The sequence below is a fragment of the Micrasema longulum genome, unplaced genomic scaffold (assembly GCF_059751315.1).
Source record: "Micrasema longulum isolate JH-2025_06_02 unplaced genomic scaffold, ASM5975131v1 h1tg000019l, whole genome shotgun sequence".
NCBI lineage: Eukaryota > Metazoa > Arthropoda > Insecta > Trichoptera > Brachycentridae > Micrasema > Micrasema longulum.
In genome coordinates, this window is record NW_028277227.1 from 482055 (window position 1) to 496269 (window position 14215).

Consider the following 14215-nt stretch of genomic DNA (forward strand, 5'->3'; position numbering starts at 1 on the left):
ATCTCCTTGTATGTATAATCCACTTGTACATTAAAAATATTCTTATCAAATAAATATATGGAGCATTGGACACCAAATGCGGCAAATCTCGATCATATGTTGCACATAGGCAAGGTGATCAGTTTTGAGTTTAAGGCTCAGTCCAGAGACAGTGAAATATTGCAGTAATTAAGTACTTTTTATTTCAATTTATTTCAACAGAGAGGGAAAACACTCTCGAGAAGGGAATATGGAAGTCTAGGGATTTACACAAATGCCTAGACTTCCATATTCTCTTCTCGAGAATGTTTTCCCTGGGATTTACACAAATGCCTAGACTTCCATATTCCCTACTCGAGAATATTTTCCCTCTCTATTGAAATAAATTTAAAAATGAACAACTCCCTAGCGAGGAAATCTAGCCAGTCTGCAAGCATTTGGACATACTCAAACATTGTTGAAGTACTTTTTAGTTTCAGTGGTCCAGAACGGTGGTTTTTTGTATAATTAGTTACCCACTAAGTTTAAAAACTTTTCGGTGAAATTTTTTGGGTGTCATCTAATCGGCCCTACGGGCCTTAATAAATCTGTGTTCTCGGTTTTATTAAATCGGCTCGAAGGGCCTTAGTTGATCGACTTTTCAGGCATCGGTTAATTGGGCGAGATGCGCTATATAAGTTATCCATAACACAAATCAACTTTTATAGGAGTTATATTATTTAAAATGGCGCTGTATTAGTTATCCATTTTTTTTTTCTAAAAAGCAAAAAAAAAAAAAAGCAGTTTAATTATTTTTGCAAAGTAGAAAACAATTAAATTTATTAGCGTCTGTAGATAGTCTTTAAAACTTTGTCAGCAAATAATAAATATTCTTATTCATGTGTTGTGACGTCGTTTGGCCTACGAGGGCCCCGATCACAATGGGAAGTTAAGATTTATCTTCAATTTTTTCTACAAAGCAAAATAAAGTTTTCTGTATGAAAAGCAGAAATGCATACATTTTTTTTATTTTAAACATGTTCAATGGGTCACCGATAAAGATATTTTAAATGTTCATGCTAATTTTTGTACACAAATATGGATTTTTCTTTATAGACAGTCGAAGATAACTCTGTTAATTTCCATCTGGCATCGTCTTCGAGTGAATCTACCTTGCTCAAATAACCGATTCCACTTTTGCGCCATTGTTTCACCAGGACAAGTGTCACTTTAAACCTCGTACATCTCACTTCAATACTTAATTGACTATTAAACTAAACCATTTTTTAAATAAAATAAAAAAATACATGTAAAGTACGAGTATTATCAGCACTATGATTTTTAAAAGTTTTCTATTTTTGAATTTACTTTCCATGTAACGTCATAAGTTATCTTCCTCTTCTTCTCGACGGACGAGTTCTGCTGATTTGTCAGTTGACTTACTGTAAACCGGTAATCCATCACAACTCTCTTATCATTAGTGGATTTTCAAGAACTTGTGACGTCATGCAAAGTATTTCCTTTTTATTATTGTTTTCAAGAAACTTCACCATACAAATTATTGCTCTAATTTCTACCGCGCGTAAGAATACATTTTTATGTCAAATTTCCCATGGGGCTGAACTTCCTCACTGAGTAAAATTTTCGACCTATGCCCAAAAATAAAAAAAGGGATGACAGATAGAAAAAGAAATAATATCGTCAGTCTCTTTCTGACTCATTCCACGAATATAAATCCCACCCCTCCTAGATGCATATAATAAAAATATTATCATGCATCGGTAATTACAATGAAATATTTTTTATTACGTTGTTTTCAACGTTTCTACTGGTATTTTGAGTTTAGTTTGATTTATTATTTTTATCTATATTTTTTTTTTGTTTTTTTTACAATATACATAAGAGGTAAAACAGATTATTAAAAAAATAAAGGATAATTACATCGCAATGAAATATAGATTAACAGTAAAAATAGTAAACAAACAAATCCCACAAAGGCATGGCCTGTTTGTGGGTATACAAGAAATGTTTATGAATTTATGGCTCCTTTAAAAAACAAACAGGTATAATATTTTTGTGTATATAAAAAAGAGAAAAGAAAACATGTAGCTATGAAAATATAGCTTGAAAATGTTTAATTTGACGGATAGTCTTATAAATAATCAGAAACCACTTATTTAGAAGAGTAAAACTAATTTTCGAAAATATTCCGAATATTAGAACTTCGAAATTTCCTAAGTATTTATTCTGTTTTGGTTGTATCCTAGCTGAGAAGTAGCGAAATATCAAATATAACGAGGGTCATAAGCCTAAATGTTATCAAGCAAAGCCAGAAGCTATTTTATAAGTGAAATTCTGGGTTATGACGGCGGTCTTCTTACCAAGAATTTCATTAATAAATTTCCCAAATTTACATTTACAAAACAGTGATAGTACATACTGGCGATGTCGAGGATTTGTGCGAAATACCAAAGTCCAAGATTTTGTACTCAAACAACCCATAGGGGACTTTAAAAAGGGACAAAGTGAAATTACATTGATATTTCACAAGAGGGAAATGTCAAATTATTATGCAAAATGAATTTGCAGTTCTTTTGTAAGGGGTGAAATTATTTAAACGTAAACAAATTCCGTGCTTTTTACCATAACTTTAGTAATATTTAGAATTTATTCATTACTACGAAATTTATTCATTATTATGAAATTTATTCATTATTACGAAATTTATTGTCAAAAGGATCATTTGAAATTCAAATAAAGAGAAAATTTAATAAGTATAATTATTTAATGAAACATTAAATTCTGTAAATAAACTTTTTCTGTTTAGTTACCGTTTATCAACTGCAAAAAAAAAATTAAGTCTTTTTATGGAAAGATTTCAGAGAAATGTCTGTCAATATTTTCCTTATTTTATTTTACTCTTAAAAGACTTTCGTAAATAATCCCTGTGCGCGCGGTGATGTAACATCGTGTTACCACTAGTAAAAGACGGAATATTCTAAAGTTCAGACATTTGAAAAGAAAACATTGAGACATACTCTTTACTAATTCCTTTTCCAAAATTTACGCAAATTAACATATAAATTAGCCCTGTTAAAGCAAAATAAATTAAAAATCAAAAATACGCCACTCATATTACACGCGTGCATCCCCCATCACTGTCATCAACCGACTGAATCTGTTTTACACAACACCCGCCACAGAACAGCGTCTCTGTCTTCCTTGTTATGAGTTCTATTTTCGCGCTCTCTCTTATACACATGTGTTGCTGAATTAGCGGAAATTCATTATTCGCGTAGCAAGGGTAAATATTTTTGTATCAACATCCAGCTTAGTTATACAAATTTTACTTTCCAAATCCGGTGTGAAAATGTCCATTTGAAGATTACAAAAAATACGAGCTCATCATTTTAAAAAATAAGAGAGATATATCAAGTCTTGTGTTTTATGTCGACTAGTGTGACGTCACAGCCACACAAGAGTTAATGTTTGAAAAAAAATAATTTAATTAAGTTTTAATTACAAATCGACGATGGAAAGAAAAGATTACAAAGCGACATGTACTCGTAGCAGTAGATGCGAAGGTTTGCACGGTCATTGTTATCAATACGCATCTTCTTGGGTGATTCTGTGTAAGTCAGATTCATTCGGGTACCATTGCAGGGGCCATAGTAAACTGTGTGTTTTACAGAAACATGTGTTTATGCACTCGTAATTTGCACCGTGTTGCAGTCGCCAGTAGGCACATTCCGTGACATTTTTGTAGTGTGTAGTGCCGAGAACCATGTTGAGTTTAATTTCAGCCCATCGTATTTGTTTATGTGCACAATAATTTCTGCAAATTATTTGGTTGTCCTGAGTCTATAAAATGTTCCGATATTGGATATCGGTTCTTATGGGTCGGTTTTCTGTATACCGCATGCCCAAGACTGCCGTTTGATTTTCTCTTTACTTCGGCATCCAAGAACGGTCATTGTTTTGTAGTTCCATTGTGAACTTTATCAGGGGATGTAATGAATTTATGTGATATAGAAAAATATTCAGTTAATTCATCCTGCGTAGCCAGACCGCAAAAACATCGTATACATACCTCAACCACACGTTTGGTATCAAAGTTGCCGTGTCCAGAGCTGAATCTTCAAATTTTTCCATGAAGAAATTTGCTATCACTGAGGAAAGTGGAAACCCCACGACCTCACCCTTTATCTATTCGTAGATTTCATCTTGAAGTTTTTTTTTCTTATGAATAATTTAAGTATTTTATTATGTTTTTTGTTTTTATTTACTTTATTATTATATATTTACACATTCGTATTTTCTTTTAAATTTTTATTTGAAATTTCTAAATCCCTAACGTTTCTCAATTTTCTAAATTTATTTTATTTTAATACCTATAATGTACGGACTCGGAATGTGCCTACAAAAATGACACAGAATGTACCAACTGCTGACACGGTACAAATTACTAGTTACTGGTAGTACAAAACACGGAAGATGGTTCCTGCAATGGTGGCCGAAACGTCGGAACGAATCTCACTTACATGGGATCACTTAAAAATGATACATATTGACTTGACGAAACTTTACAAAAGAGTCAATAAAAGTTTTTTTTTTAAATAATAAAAAAATCTCATGAAAACATATTATTTTTGCGTGATTCCCATACAGTTTTAATAAAAATTTAAAATACGAGATTCTTTAGAAATTAAAAAAAAAAACTTCAATTGGCTCTTCTGTCAAGTTGTTACATGTCGCTTATTCTTATCTTTATTCTTGGAGGTGGGGGTCAGTGCTATTCAAGCTCCTGGCATCACTGTGACCTGTGAAGATCTATTGTGACGGGTCCCCGGAAATAGGTCTCCCCCTCCAAGCCCAGGTCTATAAAGAGCCTGGCTACTGTCTGGAAGGCGAGAGTTTGTCATGTCGCTTAGTCTTTTTCCTTTCCAGCGTAAAAATATTCCAGTTATTTTCCTCTTGCGATTAGTATTATAAATAGTGTTTCTGGTTATTAAAAAAATATATAAAATATCTTATTGATAAAACAAAAACAAAACCATATATATATTTTTTTTAACCAATCAACAGGCTTAAGTAAGCCCTAATAGATTGGCATTAATGAGTTATACTTAATCTAAACATTCTTAAAATCTACTTAAATTAACAAAGTGTATAATTCAAAAGGTATGTATATAGCATAATCTAGGCGGAAATGGCAAGTGTGACATCGCGAGTCAGGAGAGACAACACCGCTTGCTTTTTAAATGCCTGCCCTTGCTAGTACCGTTTAGTGAGATTTCGTTCACTGTTCTGAGAATCCTTGGCAGAGGGGAAAAGAATCCGATGTTAGTTTTATAATTTCCACAGCAAAGACAGGATTGGTGCGCAAGTTACGGCGAGGTACATTAAGGTTTATCTGAGCAATGATATCATGGGCATCTATATAGTTGGATATTAATCAGTGCAAGAATGTCAAACCAGCCAAAATCCTTCTGAATTCTAAACTAAAGATATGAAAGTACTCTAGACGATCATAATAGTTTATTACGAAAGTATTTGATCCGATTCTAAATATTAACGATTTCAAAAATTTACGTTGCACCAATTCAATCCACGTTAATAATAATATAGTGTTATTTTTTTATTTTTTTTATTTTATTTATTGGGGATATCAACAGTAATACATGTAATACAAATATAACAAATAACATATACAGAGAATAAAACCAATGACAGATATCCACAGAAATACATTAAATACACGTACAATACATACTAGTGTGTTTGTGTGAGTGTAAGTGAGTGAGAGGGTGGGTGTGTGGGTGTTATATTGGAAAGAGGGTGTCAGGTATCGAAAATATAAATATATATAAAATATTAAGAAATAGAGATAAAATTTAATAAAATAAAATAAAACTTTATTATTGAAACTAAGTATAAGACAAAAAAGAATGTTTTAAGACGCGCATTTTAAATGTTATTTTTTTACAATCAAATGGATCAATAAGGGGAAAGTTCAAATTATATTCACTAGCAAAACGTATAAGTGGAGAGTTCTGGGCATAGTTCGTACGAACTGCTGGCACATGAAATAGAGAGCTCGACGTGTGACGGGTGCGGTAGCCGGGGACATTTAATGATAACTCTGACAAAAGATCCGGACTATCAAGGCGTCCACTGAGTATGTCATGAAGCACCCCCATGTCCAACAGTAGACGGCGATCTTCTTTGTGATTATAACAATGTACTGTTTTAAGTAAATATAATTAATTGTGTATTAATAGGTTAATAAATAAATGCGCAAGCAAGTATTACTTAGAAATTATGCTTTGTATATTTTTTTTATAAAAGATGTACCTTAAGATTGTAATATTTTCTAACAATAATTATTTCGCTACCGTGAACAATTACAAACTTTGCCGTTCATTATAATAACAATAGTAAAGTGCGTGTTTTTCTTGAAAAATACAAGTGCGCCACAACACAACGAAAGGAAATATAAAGCAATATGAACACAAAATTTCCCTAAAATGTTTGCAGTACAATACAAAGAAAAGTGAAATAACGTTCAAAGAACAAAAAGCTTTTCCCGTTTATCCGTCAAACAGAGTTGATTTCCGCTGTAAGAAAAACTTAATTAATGTTTTAAGAGAAAATGCGTGCAAAAATAACAGGACTCAAAACGACTCCTGTATTCACAATGAAAAATATCCCGACCAATTGTCGGAAATTTTTGTCATAAATTTTATTTTTTCTGTAACATCGTGAGCCCTTTTATTAATTTAAGCGGAAACAGAGGACAGGTAGAATAAACGCCGTTCAATCGTAAAAATGAGAACTTCCTTTGTTCAATGAAATATTAACTCTAATTGGCAATTAACCGTACAAGCTTTTTATTCTGACGGAAGTATCTTAGTGAGCTTTTCAGAAAATGTGTGAAAAGGGCGGGAGTGCTAGCTTTTATACTCGTCAAAAGCTCCTGCTGTTGAAATATAATGTGATTATACATAGTACCTAGATATGATTTGCCTTTTCTATTATGGAAAAAGTGGGTATACAATATAATATATTATTATTACATTTTAAGTTGATTTTAGAGGATCGGATTGTAGACGTTCATAATAAGAGAGCTCTGCGTGTTTGATTCTCGGCGAGACTAAAAATAATATCAAAAGAGAATTTTAAAATTTAGCAGTTTACAATGGAGTTCTGGTGTCGATCCCCGCCAGGGAGCGAAGCATGAAATTTGAAAATCAAGGATGAAAGCAGGCTGAATGCTGTCAAAATGCGATTTCTCGGGTGGATATGTGGTAAAAGAATGCACGATAGGTGCACAAATGTCGAGGCCCGTACATAATGTAAGGTTGAGATAAGCATTATCAAAAATTCAAGAAAGGAGATCCGCGTTGGTTTGGACATGTGTTGAAATTGACAGCAAAAGAACAGCTAAAAAGATTTCGAAGAGGATTTCGATTTTTGGGGCTATTTTTAAAGATTTGTAAATATTTTATTTTTTTAATTTTCAGTATTAGAAAATGGAAATCATGTTTCGGTACGGTGGGGTTCGAACCGAGGACCTCTAATCCATGAGTTCGCGACACTAACTACGGGGACCATAACCCGATCGCTTGATGAACATTTCAAAGATCGGAATAATCGGCGCGCGTGTATGAGAAGATGTATGAATGTAGAGACAGAGTGATATGATGTTCTATCCTCTCTGCCTACCCCTACGTAGTAACGACGTGACGGTTTGTTTGTGACGGTCTATGGTGAAGTTCACCGCCGTAATTGGGTCTCTCGGCTTCTTGTGTTACAAAAAAAGGTCAGACGAAACTAGGATCTGTAATTACTCGAATTTACACTGGATCACTTGTAATTTATCTGAATGAATTATTTATGCTACATTGTATTTGGTATGTGGGCCTTTTCCTAGTTGAAGCATAAACGAATCATACCAAAAGGTTTCCGTAAATAAAAGTATCTAATACCAAGATAAATAATTAATTAATATTGCTTATAACAAAAAGCTTTCAAATTTTGGTTTGGTTTTTAGTTTAACGAACGTTTAATGGACGGTCTCAGTTTGCGCTTGGAATTCTCGACCTGAGCACCTACGGCCGTTGTGTTGCTGTAAAATGTAGCTAACTTTGTGGTTGATAATCATATAATGGTTTTTGAGCTTATGAGCGACTCTTAGTTAGGGTCGTATTATTACTCTAAGATATAGTACGAACACTCTCAGTATAAAATCCTGAAAAATGAAATCAAAGAAAGCATTTTATTTTTTTTAATTTATATAAAAAAAATACTTAGTAGAATGGCAATTTTACGCTTATTTATTTATTCACGTAATTTTTTGTGGAAAAAAAACATTTACAATTAGAATCAAAGAACGTATAAAATGTCTCGACGATAACTACTCAAAATTCGCAAATCATTTAATAGTATTCTTTAATAATATGCAGGCTAATTGTAGCTCTTGGCCTTATAGAGTTAGCAAAACGTTATTATTTTTTTGTAATATTTATATATTGGTATGAATAAATACATGAAAATAAATTTTAAAAACTTATATCCGAAAACCACAATTTTAATCAAGAAAAAGGTGTAGATAGTTTACTTACATTTTGACTCTTGGGTGGCTGTGATGTCACACTAGTCAACATAGGACACAAGGCTTGATATATCTCTATTTTTTTTTTTTAATTATGAACTCGTATTTTTTGTAATCTTCAAATTGACATTTTCACACCTGATTTGGAAAGTAAAATTTGTATAACTATGCTGGATTTTTGAAATAAATCTGTATAAGAGAGAGCACGAAGATAAAATTGATGACAAAGAAGACAGAGACGCTGTTCTCTGGCGGGTGTTGTGTAAAACAGTTTCAGTATTCAGTCGGTTGATGACTGTGATGGGGGACGCGCGCGTGTAATATGAGCGGCGTATTCGTGATTTTTATTTAATTTGCAGGGCTAAATTATATGTTTATTTCCATAAACTATGGAAAAGGAATTATTAAACAGTATGTCTCCACTTTTTTTTTTCAAATGTCTGAATTTTAGAATATTCTATATTTTACTAGTGGTAACACGATGTTACATCACCGTGCGCAAAGGGATTGTTTACCACAGTTTTTTAAGAGTTAATAATAATGGTCTTCGTTAAGACAATCTAGAAATTAGTAAAGTCATCCCAATAATAAATAATAAGTTCAATTTAACTTCGAGTCGTCAAAAATATATATTGGTGTTATCGGGTGCAGTAAGGTCAATTGTATGTTCCGCTAAAAACAGCCATAATGCTTTCATACAAAATACTGTAATAATCTCCTCGAGAAAATAGTGTTGATCACAAAAACAGCATTTCCCCTTTTGCTGAAAACATCCACAGCACTAGAAAAATAGATGCTGATGGGAAGACCAATGCCTCCAGAAATCTAGCTCTCTTAGACAAATTAAAGTGGATAAACACAAACGTATTTTAATTTCATAAATTCATTACCTTAAAAACACCTGCAGTAAAAAAAAAACGATTTAATACAGAATGTCACCTCATACATTAAAAGTTTGAATGAGGTATCATTCAATATTAGATCTGGCTGTTTTCTACAAAATGCATATTTTAGGTTGTGTGGTCAGTCAGATTCAAAAAATTCGCCGTAATTCCTTAACACGGAGCTTAATTATTCGTTAGTTATTATTACAATTGAATTAATTGATTCCTAACAATTAAGTACCCTAATATAAATATAAATAACATGTTCAATACATAAAAATACATATATTCAAAACCATTCGTAATATAATTAATGTAAAAGAACTTTTAAAGATTTATTTTGCATTGTGCCAATCAATTTTGGAGTACGATATTGGTAATCGAATGTATTTGTTGCACAAAAATCATTAACTGAAATCTACATAAAAAACATCTACTAAAGAAATATTCCACAAATCACAACTTATGACACCAAAGCAATTATACGCTATAACAATACTTGCGTACAGATTCGAAAACTTTTCTCACTCAAACGAAAGACATAACCCCAACAATACAACACATACAAATAATATAATCACTAGATCCTCAACACAAAGACGACTTAAACAAATACAAACTAATACCACTTTCAGACAAAGGAATTTTAAGTATTATGCAATTAAAATCTATAACCCACTTCCACTGTCCAATAAAGCAATTAGTAACGAGAAAATGTTCAAAGAGGCTTTAAAAATGGATAATGGAGCTGGGTAGAAGTAAAATGGATTGTCTCATTCGCCCAAACCAATATTGAATCAACTGCTCCACAAATGTATAGTTTATGTTATGTTTTCGTTCTTTTATTGTGCATTTTTTAAGATAAATAATATAGGTAAACATAAATGAAATATAAATATAAATACGTAGTGTATAACACTGTCTGAACATTTTTTTGATTATCTCTGTATATTAAGTCTTCTTTGTTTATTCTCACATGTAATTTTTTTTTTTTTTTAAGTATATTGTTAAGTGTCCTCTGCACGGGTGACCCCAGTAAAGTCACATTATTTTAATTATTCATCTTTGTTTATATTATGTGGGAACAAAAACAAAAAATGACACAACATCCTACATCAATTTGGCTAGGGCTGGCTGTTTTCTGCAAAATGCACATTTTAGATTGTGTGGTCAGCCAGGCTTCAAAAATCGTTAACTGGTCAAATAAAAAGTAAAATATTTTTTTTGTATTTAAAAAAACTAATGTAGGCATTTTTTATCATTTGCCCAAGTAAACAACACTCCAACTGTTGTATGGATTTGATTACTAACTCTTTTCACAAAAGTTCTGTTATCTCAGTTTCAGTTTCCTATGGCTGGCTGCTTTCTGTATGACTAAGTTCAATTCATATCCTCTTTCTCCTTCTTTCGTTCCTTTGTTTCCTTCTTACAATATTTTATAATATAAATAGCAACGCGAGTAATTCTAAGTTAGTTAGTGAGAAAGTAAATTTGAAACAAGTCGACGTACAACTCAAAACTTAAAATGGTTTATACGAACTTATAAATAAATATGTAGGTGAAAATTAGTCAGCCTGTAGTGTAATAGGCGCATTCACCTATTATACTTGAGGTCCTATGTTCGATTCCTGGCAGAGAACAATGAAAAATAATGATTTTTAAGATTTCAGTGCCCATTTTTCAGTTTACAACGCCATAATCTTGAAGCAGAATGCAGGAAAGATGGAATATCCTTAACAGATATCCACACTGTCGTTAAAAGTAGTTATAACGCGCCATTGTTCTTGGACTTTGCAACAATGGTGATTGGAAGGTAATAAACCAAAATCAGTGATCGAACATCCTATTTCCAAGACAAACAAAAACGATTTTTTTCTGAGTACCTTAGCCTTGTACGTGACACGTAAGGCTACTAAAAATACAGGAGTCCAAATATATTTATAAGAAAAACTGCACTATTTCTGGACGGCCACCTGAAGCATAAGAGGATGACCTTACCTTCCATGTAAAAAAAATTATCAAAATACGTTCCAATTGGAGCGCCAATGCAGTGCCCTATGCACCACTGGGTACGGGTAGAAAAACGATCATGATGATTACCTAAATAGTTTTTTTTTAAATTAGAAGTCAATAAAATTAATCAATTCTTCACAACTTTTTTTTTCAGAATTATGTATCAATGTTTGCATGTATTAAAAAATTATTCGACACAAAAAATGTACAGAATAAAGAAAGATATAATAATACTATTTCTTTTCAGTAGTTTTCTTTATGCTTAAATTTATTTTTAATTTTATTGATATTTGCGTTCTTATGGTTCTTATCCAAATATTTCAATTTTTAGGTCCATTTCCAACGAGTTGTAAATAATTGACTATTAAAAAATGGGAATCAGGTTGTGGTAGAGCGGGGTTAGAACCTCAGACCTCTGATCCGCAAGTCCGCGAGCCACGGGACCACAACACCTGATAATTTTTATTGCCAGCTACTATAATGAGGAACTTCAACCCTACGGGAAATTGGATTTAAAAAATGTGTTCTTATGCGCAGTAAAGATTAGAGCATTAAATTATAGGGCAAAGTTTCTTGAATATGTACAATTTTTTTTTTAAAATACAAATTAACTACTTTGAACGACCCCACTAGTTCATATAAATCAACCAATGATAAGGAGAGTTGTGAAAGATTTCCGGTTTACTTACCCTCTACGGACAAATTGGCAGAACTGACGGAGAAGAAGCGAAAGAGAACTTGAAATGCCACACGCGGAGTAAATTTAGAAATACACAACTTTAAAAAATCATAACGCTGAATTAAGATAAATAATAAAATAATTGGCTTAAATTAATAGTCTATTAACAAATAATTTCTTTTTTTAAACCACCGAACTTCCTCTTTACGTTTTAAAAACACATTTTTCAAATGTGAGTTTACAGTAGGTTTGTTGGAAACAAAATAATCCTTTTGATGAATTCGGGGTTAATTACTTGTACCTATTATTGGATATTAATTTGTAATTTTGCTAAAATATAATCAAAAAACATTTAAAAATTACATCTTTATTAACATGTTATAAATGTACATAAATATTTGGATAAATTGGATAAGTACTCCCAATGCAATTAATGATGGAATGTTATCATTCCGTTTACAATATTATTTAGAAAAAAAACGTTGTTCGGTTCATAAAAAACTTATACAATATTGTCTAAAAAGATGATTTTATTAACTAGTATAAACATAAAAAATATTCAGTCGATAAACTCGTAAAAGAAATAAGAAAAAAAATATATAAACGATTTAGTGATATACTTAACAAACGTAAACGTATTAATTTGTATAAATTGACATAATTTTTAACAGAAATGTGGGCATTAAAAAAAAGTATACATACAACATTATTGTGAAATTATACATACAAAATATAATTCTGGCAAGATCAGGAGTTATAATTTGATTTTATTAAAAAATACTTTGAACAAAACATATTATAATTCTTACTGTATTTTTTATTTAATACTTATAATAATAATTAGGAAGACTAATTAAATGTATAAAAAATATTTCAAATAAATAATGCAAATAAAAATGTATATTTGTGACATTTAAAACAATAAAAAGGGGAATATTTCTTTTTTCTTTTTTTTTGAGTGAATTTTTTGACTAGTTGGATGTATAATACAGTCAAACTTTGTTAAAATGAATATATGGACAGTTTGAAATTCATAAGTAAAAACGCTGGTTAATTTTTAAAAACACAAATATATATATATAGTCTAATAATTTTTCATTGTAGATTTTTGTTTTTAAATTATGTAAATATCAAAAATACTAAATGTATTTATTACATAATTTTATTTTATATATACGCCCAATGGGCATTTTTAAGGACATGTTTATACATAGAAAAATATTATAAAGGAAAATAGAAAGACACAATAGTATTTAGTAAACTTGGTGGTTTATAAAATTATTTGCAAAAATACCCACGAGATATGATTTAAGAATTTTTTGTGAATTGTTGGATTGATTTGACCGATGTGTGCTTTTTATAATAACTAAGTTTGACTGTATATTCCAAAATGGTGAAATATAAAAAAAATAAAAATAATGTGGATTGAAATTTAGACAAAATATTTATGTATTTAAACTTATTTATATCCGTTATACATTTTGTAGTTACGTAAATAAGTTAAGTTTTCTTAAGACTTTCTAGGTGTTCCTTGATTATTATCCTTTCGGACTTATTAAATCAAATGTTAGGTAAAGAACGATCGTTCAGTTCCTGGCAATGTCAACAAGAAAAATTTGTTTGAAATGTAGTTTAACATGATAATATTCATTTTCTCTGTACTGATGCCTGAAGTGTAAGACTGATCACCTTATTTTAAATGATCATGATACACTGTATAAGGTTTACAAATTCAGTCCCATTAGCGAGATCGATATGGGATATTTAAGTAGGTAATACATTATAAAATTGATTTAGTATAATTAAAATAGAGAGGGAAAATATATACTCTCTGTTGAAATAAATTTAAATATGAATAACTCCCTAGGGAGGAAATCCAGCCTGTCTGCAAGCATTTGGACATAGCCAAACATTGCTGTAATTAAAATAGATTTATAATGCTAATTTTACTATAAATTTTGGCATTAACTGGCAATATTTGAATATATTGGGGCCCTTTTATGTTACAAAGTATATATTAATACATATTCATTTGGAACACCTTTAATGACTAATAATTGATCAATT